The sequence below is a fragment of the Numida meleagris genome, chromosome 3 (assembly GCF_002078875.1).
Source record: "Numida meleagris isolate 19003 breed g44 Domestic line chromosome 3, NumMel1.0, whole genome shotgun sequence".
In the NCBI taxonomy this organism is placed as follows: domain Eukaryota; kingdom Metazoa; phylum Chordata; class Aves; order Galliformes; family Numididae; genus Numida; species Numida meleagris.
This window is the reverse complement of record NC_034411.1, coordinates 384,624-397,539: the sequence shown is the minus strand read 5'-3', so window position 1 is coordinate 397,539 and position 12,916 is coordinate 384,624. Positions and strand designations below refer to the sequence as shown.

The 12,916-nt window shown below is 43.3% G+C and overlaps 1 protein-coding gene across 6 annotated transcripts in view; it reads right to left on the bottom strand.

The window, feature by feature from the left end:
- Positions 1-12,916, bottom strand: part of CCDC85A (coiled-coil domain containing 85A) — a 64,090-nt gene that overhangs the window by 32,331 nt on the left and 18,843 nt on the right. The window contains exon 4 of one of the 6 annotated variants that reach the window (XM_021391668.1): positions 11,551-11,565. The exons of the other annotated variants lie outside the window; for them this stretch is intronic. The gene's annotated coding sequence lies outside the window, so the exon portion shown is untranslated. Of the gene's footprint in view, positions 1-11,550; positions 11,566-12,916 lie in introns of those variants that run through there. 6 annotated transcript variants of the gene reach the window in all.

Here is a 12,916-nt window from a genome sequence, read left to right as displayed (position 1 = left end):
CATGTGAGATCTAAGGAAGGATCAGACCTGCTGCCTCTGCTCTTGCTGAGCTCAATCCACCCAGGGCCTGATCCTGCATGAACTCCCAGAGCTGCCAAAGGTTGAGCTGTGTACCACAGCTCCCCGAACAAAGCCATTTCCTCAGGAAACCTCAATTTATTTCAAAGCATCTCCCATCCAACTGCTAGCATGTGCGTCAGGGTGTAATGCGAGCACCGAGGCATTCAGGCACATCCATACCTTGCAACATTTGGGTCCACAGATAGGGGATTTCCAGAAGTGCTGGTGAAGCATGGCCTCTGCCAGGGTCCCAAATCCTTCCAGCTCTTGGATGGAACAGAGCCAAAATCAGCATCTCACACTCACACAGAACTAAAGGAAACCCTCTGGCCTTGCGGCAAGTGTCACAGTTAGAGGAATCTTATAAATAACTGTTAAGTAACTTCCTGCAAGAGGCTTCACAAAGGCATTGTGCAAATGAGGGGCACTGAGAAGGTTTGAGTTATAAGGCTCCAGAAACAGGACTTCAGGACTGTCATTTCCACTTTACCTTAGCTAAGGTGTTACTCTAAAAAGAAAGCGCTAAAGAGAGCCCTGTTGCCTGGAGTAAGATTAAAAATAACATTTTGGGGGCATGCAAGGTAAATGCAAGGATGTACAGGTATTTCAGAGACCTACTTACAAAGCCTCTAACAATCAGCAAAGGGTTGTGCTGACTTCCACAGGTGCTGGGTGACAGCCTAAGCCTGGCCTCAATCTTGTCCACAGTTCTATCGCATCCTTCAGAGAACACCTTGGAGTTGTTTAAAGTACATCTAATCCGTAAGGACAACACTTCAGTGAGTTTCTAAATTTATAACTTGGGAAGTAAAATAAAAAATAAAATTAAAATTAAACCGTGACCTAAAACCTGGTCCAAAGCACCAACCATCTTTCCTCTGGCTCCATGCTCTCTACCGAGGTGGAGCCTCTGACTCAGACTTCTCCCACATTTACGTGTTCAGAGGCAGAAAGCACAAATTAACTCTCTTCCATGCAGAAACAGGGCTTACCCCAGGTCCCCTGGGGACGGTGAGGTGGCCATGCTCTGCACACCCATCCTTACTGCAGCAAGGCCACCAGCAGCACCCTGGCTGCAGCCACATGGAGGTGGAACACAGCACACCCTCACTATGGTTACACAGTTTGACATGTGCCTCGCACACGTGTGTGTTAAGAGATACACAACATGCAAACGTGTTTAAAGGAGAGAGAATGCAACACTGATTTACAGTAAGGCTTCAGTGCAACCACTTACCAGCACAGCGGAAGGAAAACTGCACCTACCAATGAATGAACAACATCTGAGCCAGCTGGGCAAGGACAGCAGTGGCTCCCATTCCCTGTAGCTTCACAAGGAGAACAGCAATGCCATGAGGAGGCAGGAGTTAGAGAAATGTGGGGCTGGGAGGGCTGGGCCCTACCCTACAGACAAAACTACAAGCTGCTGACTTGGCAGAGTCCCTTCCACGTGAACTTCCCACATGTGTGGCTGGCAGCATGACATCATTGTCAGAGGAGAGACATTCTTTTCAGTGAAAACAAGAAGTCCAATAAGTGAGAGATGGAGGAGGCCTCTGGGAACAGTAAAGGCTCCTCCTTGAATCTCACCGTCCCTCCCTCAGGTGGTTTAATAAAGAGCAGGATATTGCACATCATAAAATGAAAGATAAAATTCATAAGAACTTCTTGTGTTCCACTGAGTTTGTTTATGAGTTGGCAGCTCTGTAATTTAAAAGAATTGAACAGTACTTTCCATATAGACTTTATCAACCCAAGAACAACAATACCCTAGTCCCTCACCTGTGGTTTATTACATTTCTAGCAAAATGACAAATGAAACAAGCACCAGCCTTCCATGTTAAGAATTCAAACGCCTTCAAATGACCTCCCCCAATACCCTACAGGTACTGCAGGCCAAAAATCACTGACTTACCCCTTTTTTGACTTTTTTTCCCCATTTAATTTTTGCACCTTAAGAAAATTAAACAAACCAAAGCTGAAGATGAGGGGGTGAATGCATGGGAAAGGAAATTTAAGCTTTTTATTGATACATTTCCTGTCTTTTTTTTTGCACACTAAAATATATAAAAAATGCAGTCATCACCACGCTAATCATAGCTGCTTGGTGTAGCTCTCATCACACCCCTCTTATTGCTTTCCTAGTGCACACAGTATTTGTGGTAAAGACAATAACCCTTGGGCTCTCTCAGTGCAGGACCTGATAGATTTCACTGCAGGCAGTGCCTGTGAGCCCCCAAGGCTGATGTGGCTGAGACAGAACAGGGAAGGCACGCAGGGAAAGCAGCAGAAGGGCAACAACCAACGTCTGCCACAGCAGATGTAGCACAAATCCAGCTTGCTGAGTCTTTTGTATATGAGCAGATTTGGATATTGCTCTTAAGGCTTGGAATATGCTATGACTACATTAGAAAAAAAAAAGAAGGTCATGATAGCAGAGGGCATGGGTCAAGAAGATGTAGGTTGAAGTTACTACATTGTCTCACTCACCATGGTGACAGAACAGTCACTACTGGTGCGCTGACCTTCCATCAGCTGGGCCTGGGCAGACCCATGCAAGAAGCCTCACCTCTGCAACCCCACAGAGTTCTGCAGAAGAGCTACAGCACGGAGCTGCCAGGCACACAGCAGTGCAGAGCACTTCCATCACACTGCTGCACAGACCTGGGGATGGGGCCAGAGCCCCTAACAAAGCACTCCTGTACCGTGCTCCTCTAGGTTTCTGACAGCAGCTTCAGCACTGTTTGAATCTGCTGTCCCCTTTCTCTGATTTCCTGGTACTGCTGGAGTGTTTCTTCCTCATTTTTGTTTCATGCTTACATCTACTCAATCTCTAACTATTCAGACACATTTTCATATAATATGTGTGTCTTTAGGATTTGGTCCATAGTATGATTTCCATGCATATAGCCTAAACAAATTTTCCCTCTTGCAAATTCCCTCAATTATAACCATCCACTTGCACTAGAAATCAGCTCAAGTACTTAACGCTCACAGATTTCAAAAATCAGAGCATCCTCGGGATGAGCTCACCCTGAGTGCCAGCCAAAGGATGCAGGGCAGCTGCATCTCCACTGCACACACAGGCAGGCTCAGCTCGAGGTTCCCCACTCAATGAGCAAGTCTCTGTGATCCAAAAAAATAAGTAATGCAAACATTGGACAGACGCATTAAATGAATCTGCAGCATAGAAGGGTAAATACAGCCTTCAAGTGGACTGTTCAACTTGCTGTTCGAGCAAGCCAGGAATTATTGCACTGAAGTCAGGCTAGTTCCTACCACAGGTTGGTGGAAGATGCTGCAGACAGATGGGCAGACCCCTGGTTAAGTTGTCCCTCACAGTAGAAAGCACACCTTGGTCTTTAGCAGACAAGAGCAAAGAGAATCCTGGAACGTACTTACTGGGGAAGAAAGCTTGTTCTAGTTGATTATTATGACCCTCAACATTCCCAACAGTCAAATTTGATTTTTTTTTCAAATTATAATCACTTTAAGTATCAATAACCTTTCTAGGATGTAAATTTTACTTATATATTTCAATAACATGTAAATCCATTCCATGGATGGGGGATTACTTGCTTTTTTTATCTTGGAGAATAGCTCCTACACTTTCTAGGAGAGAAGTAAAATAAAACTTTAATCTGCCTTCTGACATTACTTACCCTTAATAAATCCTTTTTTTTCCTCCCTTTCTCAAAAATTTTTAGTTTAATTATTCTTCATCAGCTTACCTTTTTTTGTCCCTGAGATACAGATTGACAGAATTCCACTTACAATCACAATAAAGCTTATACAAAATACACACACACACCACCATGCTCTCCACAGCATTCATGATTCCACGTGACCCAGCAGCATCCTTGTTTTCTCTAGGCAGTGCTGTACATGCACAGAAATGCTTCCAGCTTTAATGCCCAGGTTCAATGCCAGCACCAATAATGCCATCATTTTCCCCATTGTGAAGCGTGTCTTTGTTATTTCACATCCTTACTACAGTCATCCTAGCTGAACAGCACAGCATTCATGCTTGGCCATAAAGAGTGGCCTGTGTGCTCTTCCACCTCATTAATCCAACAGCAAAGGACCCATTGCACCAAGAACTATACAAAAATGGGAAAGGGTTACTAACACTAGCAAGACAGTATCTTTTCAATATCATAGTTGAAACAAGATGATGACTTTACATCACATTCTAGTTAAATACAATTTTTTTTTAATCAGTCAAATTAAGTCAATCCTAAATAAGTTTGCTTTTCTGTGGAATTTTTCCAAGCCCAACTCACATATTAAGCAAGCACCATCCACAATGTGGTTTTACTCCTAAAGACATGTCAATCTTTTTCATGAAAATGTATTTGAAACCTCCACTGGGAAAAGTCTTTGTTCAGTTGCTGCTCTGCTGGGGTTTTCTTCCTGTACTCACTCACACCTTGGTTGTGAATTCTGAGGATGTTTCCTTTGTTCTCTCAAATGTCACCGTCTTTTCATGTTCTCACAATGTATTTAAGAACGGTTTGTCTTACTTGGTAAAAGGGCATTTGAAGGAATAGCAGTAGCCTAACATTCCAGTTCCAGTCCTATATTGTGCCAATTTAACCTCACTGCTTGCCTGAAAGTCACTCTATGCTTCTCGTTTGGGAACCTACGGACATAGGGCAGTAGACATCCAGGAGCAGAAAAAAAAACAACAAAACAAAAGCTACAATTTTTCTGTAGAGGTAGCAGTGTTAAATACAGTAACCGAAGCGCCTCAGATAGAATGCTGGCACTTTGTGCATGGGTGACTGAGCTACCAGCACCTGATCTTCAAGTGCCAGACTGCTGGAGTGCAGGCAAGGAGCACTATGACCCCTCAGGTGAGGCACTGGGGCTATTTGGGGTTTCACAGTCAAGTTCACAGAAGACAACTGATCGCTAGCAGCAAGTGCCAGCAAGTTATCGAGCAGCTCGGATTCACCTGCAAGGTCAGTACTTGGATAGCACAGCATCTTCAGGGTGTCCTTGGGGCTACTTCCCTGGCTGTTTCAGCACTGGTGCAGCAAGAGGTGTAACGCCTGCTGGGAGACCTGCTCTGCAGCTCATGGGCCAGCTCCGTCTTCGAGAGCAGCAAAGTGCAGAATGACACTAAGGGAAAAGAGATTTGCATCTGCATAGCCCAAAGGTATTTTCCTCTTTTTCTTTAACCTAGCACATTCCAAAGCAAGACTAAGTACCAGCCAGTAAGGGCAAGAGGGGGTAGGCAACCACCTCTGGCTGTAAAACACAGTGTGATAAAGTTGCTGTTGAAAATAAGAACTGTGTCCTGCTATTCAACCCGTCTACAGTGGCACCTGTCCTGAAGTGAGCAGGGAACTTCTCATCCAGACCCCTGGGAAGTCCAAACAGCAGCTGAGAGACAGAGTCCAGTGTAAGCAATCCACTTATGCCACTAGCTGTATAAAGCTGGGTATTCTATTTTAGCCTGACACTGATGATGCTTCTCACAGATCTTTATCATTCTGAAGAGATACTGAGAAGTCTACTCTTTTAGTAAGCTTTAGTTTTAAACCTTTAAGGTTTAAAAATCTCTGTCAGAGTGAAATACAGCTTATTCTTCTCACAACTGTACATGCAGCTTGCATTTTTTTCCCTAAAGCCTCCGAAAAGGCCAGGAGACAGACTATTTGTCAAGAAAACATCACGCTGGAATTTGAAGTCACACAAATAAGATCCCAACCCAGCTGCTCACTTATGAGCAAAATAGCCCATGAACAAGGGACAGAAGATTGATTTCCTTAGCTTTGAATCCCAAAGAACAGTGTTCAAGCCCAGGCAACTCTATCCACAAATTAATTCATCTTGTTTTTGAAGTTCCACTGTTGCTATCATTATCTTTGGATTTGCTACCAAGCTTTCCTTGGGCATCAAATTATACAGTACACCACTTAAGCTGTTAGCTCATTAAGGAGAGAGCAGTCAAGCTACAGCATTGTTGAGACACCCAAATAAAAAACCTATGACTTTCACATAGACTTCTACAGATGAGGTAGACAAGAAAGAGTCTAAGGCCAACTATGCATAACAAGTGCTACAGTAATGAAATGAAGTGGTTAAAAAAATACATATATATAGCAACATCCATGTTATGCACATGGGATTCCTCACAAAATAAAACATCAGCACCAGTCTGTGTTCAGATGGAGGTTAAAGCAGCTACACTGGCTGCAGTGACAGTGCTTCACGTGGCCCTGGATAGGTAATGACTCACTTTGCAACCAGATCTACTGCGTATTACACAGCTATAATGAAAACTGTACCATGAATTGCATGGTTAATCACCATACTTGCCAGACTAACCAGACCCACCTCTTACTGGAGAAAGCAGAGGTTCAGAAATGGCTGTGAGATGCCTCAGGAAAAACAACATTATTCCCTTTTCACTGCAAAACCTTTAACATATTCAGTTTTACTTGGCTTCATCAAGATACTGTCAAGGTAAGTGTAAGGATTCCAAAAATAGTGTCAGCACCAAGATTACCTGTACTGCAACATACTCCTGGACACTTTCCTTCTCATCTATTCCTTCTGACACGACACTCAGAACATCACTAAAGCTTAGCACCAGATGATGGCATTCAGCATCTGGCATTGCAGCAATTACTGAGTTGCTGTGACTGAACACCTCTCCCCAAGTAATGCCCATGCTGGTACTCACATGAGAACCTGACTTCCAAAGCAAACACTGCCCTCCCACACTCTGACAACAGGATGTGTTTCCAGGTCCGGCACATCTGACGTCATGTAAAGCAGCCTTACTATGAATTTCACAAGCAGACTGAAGTTCTGGCATTCTGCAACCTCTTTTTCTTTTCAAATTACCTACTACGTAGGTTGCTCTGGAAGTAATGCCTCCTATTTATTTCCATAGAAAGCACAAAGAGCATGATAACCCTATTTGATAGAGCAAATTCACAGCTACAGAACGCTATTTTCCAACATTTTTCACCATTAGCCATGCATTTTCATCAGCAATAAACAAGAACCTGCATGCCACACAAATCTGCACTAGCAGAGGTGATCTGCTGTTTCACAGCTGCTATGATTGCCTTGTTAAAAATGCGGCCCACACAGTCCATCTCTCATCAGCCTGAACAGATGGAAGTTAGAAAACACCAAATCCAGACCATACAACGATGTGATGGGATAGTCCAGCCAAGACTGGCAGTGTGCTCCACAGTCTTCAAACTGGTATAGGCCCATAACTACAGCATAAATCCAGGCCCTATCTGGAGGAAGCTTCTCAATATTCCAACATTGCTACCATCACTTCCAATGCACTAGAGCCAATATTCAGCTCCATACACAGTTCTCTGGTCATAATCTGCTGATTCACATAGATGAGCTGATCAAGACACTCTTTGTTTCATTGTGTCAGCTGTGCATGGCTTGTCTTTCATGTTGTTGTCACCACTGCCGAAACATAGCACCAGACACCTCACTGTGCTCACATCCACAGTTTGTTCTCCATAAACGTTCAGCATGTATCAGTGAATGTCAGTGGTGCCATTTTTTTCCCCCATGGAGGAATTAAATTCCACACCTTTGGTTCATATGTACTTCCATATTAGATGCTATTTTGTCAGACTGCCCCTCTGCTGCCATTTGTCTCACAGCAACAGCATGTAATGGGACATTGTTGGGAAGGATCAACCTCTACTGAGATACCACCAACATCCATTTCTGACATCACGGGTCAACATCGTAACATAGGAGGTGTTACTTTCATGACAGCCCTCATACTTGTGCCTCATATCTAGAGGAAAAAAAATCACCAACAGCACGCACAGGGGCTTCCCAGCCTTCTCCCCTTTTCTTGGCTCCAGTACAGTATCTTCAAACCTTGACACCACATCTGCTCCTTGTTTTAACTACTCATTGCATTGTGTGTAATGAATACTGCCTATAAACTCTGCCTTGTATTTCTTTACTGTCCTCCTGCCCTTCATAGGCTTTATGATTCCTGCTGATACTCCCTACCTGGGAAACCTCAGATATGGGAAAGGATTTTGCTTTGGTTTCTCTAAGGAAATGAAAAGAGTATACACAGGAAAAAAAACCCTCAAATCAATCACTCAAATCAATCCACTGCCTTACTTAATTCTCAGGAGTCAGATGTTTTGGGGGTATTTCACACGTAAGACCTCTTTTTGGCTTAAAGATTAAGAACCAAAGCTGCCACTGTATCAGAGTTGTTCTGAATTTGGCTTTGACTTGCAAAACATTCATCCCTTCATTACTACATTTGAGCCATTCCTTTGTCAATCAACTGAGAAAAGCTATAACAAGCACTACATGCTTTGCTAAGTGCACACTTTGTCTTACACAAAAGTTAAGCCCAAGCTGTCACACCTAACATTTCTTGCAGAAGAGAGCTATTCGGTTATCCTCCTCTCAGACTTTCCAAGAGCAATCATAGGATCTTGCCTACAGGACAGTAACAAATCTTAGTGTCTCTTCTGTTACCAGCCTTCATTAAAAACATTTCTATTTTAAGCCTTCAATGAGATTCAGCATCATGCAAGACTCACTTTACTATTCATAATAACAAAAAATAAAACCTTTTACTGATATTTATGTTGCAAGGAAAGTGAGGAAATACAGCCTGGAGACAGAAGAGAAACTGAAGTAGTAGATGCAAAAGCAGACAGAGCAATGCCAATGCTGCGTGGTACTGAGATAATTCATGCCTTGAGCACCCTGAGTTGCAAGGTAAAATACGTACAGCAAACATGGGAAGTCTATACCAGGGAAAACAGCAAACAGATCTGCAGATTGGCCAAGGTGGCTCTGCTACATCCATGCAGAGCTGGATAGTTCTAGTACAGCCAACATGGGATCATTTCTGAGAGCTAGGAAAGAGACCAGAGGTCTGGCTACTGAGGAAGACAAAGCTATTTTGGACCTGAGAAAGTTTTCTAAGATTAAATGATTTTTATTTAACAGAAAGTTGATGACTTCACGCTCTAGATATCAATCGTTTGAAGTCATTGTTTCACAGTTGCACTGAATAAAGCTTGGTCCTTGAAAACAAACCCTTATTTCCTGCAACATCAACATTCACAGAATCACCAAGGGAAAAGACCTCATCCAGTCCAACTGTCCATCTATCACCAATATTGCCCCACTAAGCCACGTCCCTCAGTACAACATCTACATGTTTCTTGATCACCTCCAGGACGATTACTCCACCACCTCCCTGTGCAGCCTGTGTCAGTGCCTGACCACTCTTTCAGAGAAAAAGTGTTTCCTAATATCCAACCTGAATCTCCCTGGCACAGCTCGAGGCCATTCCCCCAGTCCATTCCATTCACATTTTACAATTTTCCTAAGGGTAAAGACTGAGATGCCAACAGCCTTTTAAGGAAACTAACTTTCATGACCACAGCTGCCCATCAGACAGTCAAGCCAGATTTAAGCATGAAGTTCCAAACACTGATTGTCCTGATAAATCCAAGATGATGGATAACAAAAGCAGGGAGATGGATTTTTATCAAGCAGAACATTTGCCAATTTGCTGCTCTGTAGGGCACTATTCAAAATGCAAGGCAATCAGTGGTGAGCAGCTCTGAGTGCACTGCAGCTGTTCTCAGGTAATCAGAGCAGGGGAATTACAGGTACCTGCAAGTTACTGCCTTTCCTGGCCAGGAGAGGCACGGATCTGGCTTATACATTTTGAAATTGCTTAGTGCTGAATTTTCTGAAGAGATGTTGCCACAGTGGGAAACAGCATTTCCTAAAGAGAAAACAGGTCAGAGAAAGGAATTCTTCCCAAAGTGGGAATGATCTCCTCAAGGCCATCAAACCATCTCAGATAGCTTCCATCCTCAGCAGGCAGTTTTGCTTATAATTACATCCATTTCTTACACCAAAAATGTAGCACAGAAGGGTGGCAGGGAATTAGGAATGAACAAAAAGGGGCAAAAACACAAGATAAGTGGTGTTTGTGGTAGAGAGGACAAACAGTTGCTGCAATGACAGAAGATTAAGTGCTTCAGGACTCAAAGCAGACTGGCATGCAGAGCCACGTTGGCTTTGAAGCACACCTCAAAACCAACGAGAAGTGAATAATAACCTATACTATAACCCATGTTTGTAGAGAGCCTTGGAAAAAAACACGCTCTGGGTCGTCAGGTCTTTAAAAAACAAGTCAAAAGAATTCACCTTGATATCCCAGCCTTGACTTAACAGTGCTTACGACTGACTTAAAAGATTTTTTTTTTTCCCCCATTACCTAAACAGTGAGAAGAGCCCTGCTTGCAGAAGTATTTTTCAGTTAAGGAAAGCTGTAAGAAAAAAAAAAAATAGAGAAATACACCGAGTCTCTTCTTTTGTTAGCCAAGACATTGCTGAGCCCTTCTGCCATTTTGGAACTGCATGAGAGCCTGTGTATAACTGAGGGCTATGCAGCACACTCTGACCAAAGCTGAGCCAGTGACTCCCCACATGGCTCTGGGGTAAGAACCAAAGTTACCCTGCACCTGAAAACTTTCACTCAGGTCCAACACAGGTGCTAGTAAGACAAGGCGACACAGGGTAAAGGCTTTGACAGTCTCCATGGACCTCTGAAGTGCCACTGGCACTGATGCTTTTATCAGTAGACATGTACAAATGCAATTCCTGATGCTGCTGAGCTGCCCCTTCCTCTGCCAAGACTCCAGATGCACCCATCACCTACACGATTGTCACCTACGTTGTCTGCTCCTTTTTATAAAAGGAGACTACTGAGATGAGATGTTCCGTGTGGATGAGCTGCATGCACTGACATAGCTCCAAGGTGAAGGAACCAGCACAGTTATTCCCAAAACCCCACAGGGCCAGCATCAATCCCAAGACTCTCTTCAACAGGAGAAACCCCTAAGCCCTCTGCCAGAGGGGTGTTCTTCTTGGGAAAAGCACAATTTCAGCATCTCCAGATTTATTTTTCAAGGGTTTTTTTTGCTTCTTTCAAATGTTGACCAATCATATAGGATTCCAAGGGGTACAAACAAGTGATAGCACGAATAACCCACCAAAAACCCATTCTGCGTGTTGTTTCTGCAGTTTTAAAGGTGACAAATCATCAAATCACCAGCACAAGACCACAGCATCTATTTCATGCATGAAGCAGCACTTCATCATGGTAAATTTAGCAGTGCCTTTATTGAACTGACTGCAGCCTCTGGCCAGCTTGCAGAACCCAAATAGGTTTTTCACGTTGTATTTCTCAGAGCTCAAAGTAAATCATAAAGTCTCAGCTTCATCTACTGGATTTTTAGAAAACAACTTTACCTTTTCAGATACTGAACTCCTCAGTCAATCTGAGGTCAGTTTGAGGACTGGAGTGCAAGGAAAGATCTGCCCCCAGCCCCCCTGGCTCTGGCATAACCATCACATTAAAGGTTGAAGAGTTAGTTTAGCCTCCACGCAGTCAAGCTTCTGTTTGCTTATTTGCTGTGCGTTGTCTGGTTGGTTGGTTTTGGTGGCTGCCTAAGATAAAGGAAGTCTCCAAGTTAGTCTGTTAGCAATGGAAAAGAGCTGAATGACAGGCCTACAATGGAGCTACATCCTCTTCCTCTGGAAATCAATGGCAATTATATCTACAAGAAGAGATCAAACTGCGTACAATCAATTTCCTTTCTCCTTCCCACTGAAAACAAAAGCCATTTCAGCATTTTTTCCAATCCCTCCGTCCCTCCTCCCCCCAGATTGCTGGCTGTTCTTTCCTGGCAGAATCCCCGCTCGCGCTCTGAAGGATACATTACATGTCAGACTGTGCTAAGCTCTTATTCCAACCCCACTTGCTTTCTTCACTGTAAGCATACTGATTTTTTTCATACTTTAATTACTGCGGGAAGCAAAGTTTTCGGCAAAAAAGTTGAATGTCAAGAACAACACATGTTCCTGTAGAAAACAGCAAATCCCTTGGCTTTTTCCTGTCTGATATATTAAGAAAAACTAAGTTTCACAAAGAAAAGCCTTTGATAAATTTAGAAATACTTTTTTCATCTACACGGAGTTAGGAGGCTTTTCCTCTTCCATAAGTTTCTGTTGGCCTTTCCTCTTAGCCATGCAGCCTGGTAGAAGCCCAGATCATTTGGCTTTCTACACACCTGCTCACAGCCAGCTGGGCAGGAACAGGAGCCAAGGGGAGACTACACGTGGACTTCAGCCTCATCTAAAGGACTAATAAGAGTAACAGCACAGGAGAACCACATGCAAAGGCCGCACAATCCTGCAGTGCCCTTCTTCCACAACTTCAACTGCAACAATGCCCACTGCAGCTCCCCGTGTAGTTCTGCTTTCCTGAAAAGCAGTGAAATGCTTCGTGCAATTCCTTAAGAGGAAAAAGCTCCAAACCACATCCACAGTGACTGTGACTTTCAGTACACTGCTGAGTACAATCTGTATTTATTCAAGAACATCAGTCTACCATTATCTCCTAAGCAAACACTGCTGGCCTTTTGCCGTCACCCGTGTCAAAAGGAAATAAGCAAAGCATCATTCCAACCCCCAGAAATGTAATCAAAGTTCATGCCACAACAGCTCAAGTGCTACTCGCATACAGTTACTCTTCCAAAGCATTAGACAGAGCCTCGCACACAGCAACAACGTCTCACAAAGTTCTTAATTCTAATTCCTTTGCACAGAGCAGACCTAATTCCTGCACACAACATACTAACAGTTTGGCAGCATTTCTGTTGTAATTCTACTTTCTCTTCTGTTTGTTGACTCTCCTCCTGTATAATTGAATAGCTTCCATATAACCTGTTAATACCTTATGTACCTTCTTGTGCTCAACCTACCCTTTGAAATACAGATTTAGAATTCCCTAAAATAT